The sequence below is a fragment of the Prionailurus bengalensis genome, chromosome B4 (genome assembly GCF_016509475.1).
Source record: "Prionailurus bengalensis isolate Pbe53 chromosome B4, Fcat_Pben_1.1_paternal_pri, whole genome shotgun sequence".
NCBI classification, from domain to species: Eukaryota; Metazoa; Chordata; class Mammalia; order Carnivora; family Felidae; genus Prionailurus; species Prionailurus bengalensis.
The window spans coordinates 85,201,746-85,203,339 of record NC_057358.1 but is presented as its reverse complement, the minus strand read 5'-3'; the positions used below and the strand labels follow the sequence as shown (position 1 = coordinate 85,203,339).

The 1,594-nt window shown below is 35.6% G+C and overlaps 1 non-coding gene across 1 annotated transcript; it reads right to left on the bottom strand.

The window, feature by feature from the left end:
* Positions 1 to 673: 673 nt before the first annotated feature.
* On the bottom strand, positions 674 to 777 carry LOC122474154. The gene has a single exon (XR_006294836.1). It is a non-coding gene; the product is annotated as a U6 spliceosomal RNA (small nuclear RNA).
* Positions 778 to 1,594: the final 817 nt, after the last annotated feature.

The window sequence follows — 1,594 nt, the reverse complement described above, 5'->3', positions numbered from 1 at the left end:
AAATCTACAATTACAAATTACACAAAATACAAAGATATACTCTAAGGATATGTACAGATTACATACAAATAAATCAACATTTGTTTCAATAAGACATCCCCCCATTTTTTTTTACTTTTACTTAACCTCTTCTTAATAAAAAAGTAAAGTTTTCATTTATTTACTTGGTATATATCAAAGTGTTATCAGAAGACTTTCCTATTAGATACAACTTGGTGATAACATAAAATAGCAACTTATTAATGACCTTCAATATAGAGGGGTCAAAATCCCATAGTTTGTTATCAACTGCATAAAGAAGAACAGAGTAGATGCTAAATGTTCTCATCACAAAAAAGAAAGGGTAATTATTTGATGTGATGGAGGCATTAGCTAACTGCTAATTGTTTTGCAATATGTAAGTGCATCAAATAAACATATTCTATACCTTAAACTTATACAATGTTATATGTCAGTTATATCTCAATAGAGCTGAGGAAAAAAATAGAACAAAAAGTGTATGAAAACCTTGTGCAGTAGAAATGTGATTGACTTTATTTCACAGCAGATAAATTTTTTTAAGACAGTTACGGTAATTTCATCACCCTTGCCAGTAATTGCTTCAGGCCCAGTTTTTTAAATGATGCATGAAACCTGCTAAGGGGTGTAGAGACATGTGTCTTGTTCTTTTTAAAAATATATGGAATGGTTCGTGAATTTGCGTGCGTCATCCTTGCATAGGAGTCATGCTAATCTCTGTATTATTCTGAAAAGCAATATATGACAAGACAATCTCTCGTGCGTATCTTCTCTGATATATGAAAAGATGCCATCTTCCTACCAGCTTAATGATGAAGACGCCATTTCTTTTGTTTATTTTGAGAGAGAAAGAGAAAGAGAGCACAGCGGGGAATGGGCAAAGAGGAGGGACAGAATCCCAAGCAGGCTCCATGCAATCAGTGCAGAGCCTGCTGCGAGGCTTGAACTCACAAACTGTGAGATCGTGACCTGAGCTGCAGTCGAGGGTCAGATGCTTAACTGACTGCACCACCTACATGCCTCAAATGATGAAGACACCATTAAGGAAAATAAGAGAAAAAAAGGGAGAAAAAATGTGAGTCTCTGATATCATCCTTGAATAGCTGAATCAACCAACACTAGAGTCTATTCTAACTCTTACTATGATGTGAAATAATGACTCTCCATACTGTTTAAGCTTATTGTCGTCAAAGTTTGCTATTTCTTGTAGCCGAAAACACACTAACCAATATATGGAGAGGTATGAGGAAGTATTAAACAATCTAGAGAAGAGATGCAAAACGAGAACACCAAGCTGTTCAAGAGGATGGCTTTAGTGCACAATTTTGTTGTCTGTAGAAGTCACAAGGAGATGAATTTCAGCTTCATATAAAACTTGTCAGAGCTGTCTAAAAAGGCACATTTGCCCTAAGACGTAATAAATTCTCTCTCACCAGAGTTTGGCCAATCACTTCTTAGTTATGCTCCAAATTAGAGAAATTAGACTATATACCTCATAGTCATCCCAACACTGGGATTTTTCTTTGTTACTGTGAAAGTTGAAAGAAACATTACTCAAGGGGGGAGGGTGGCAAAG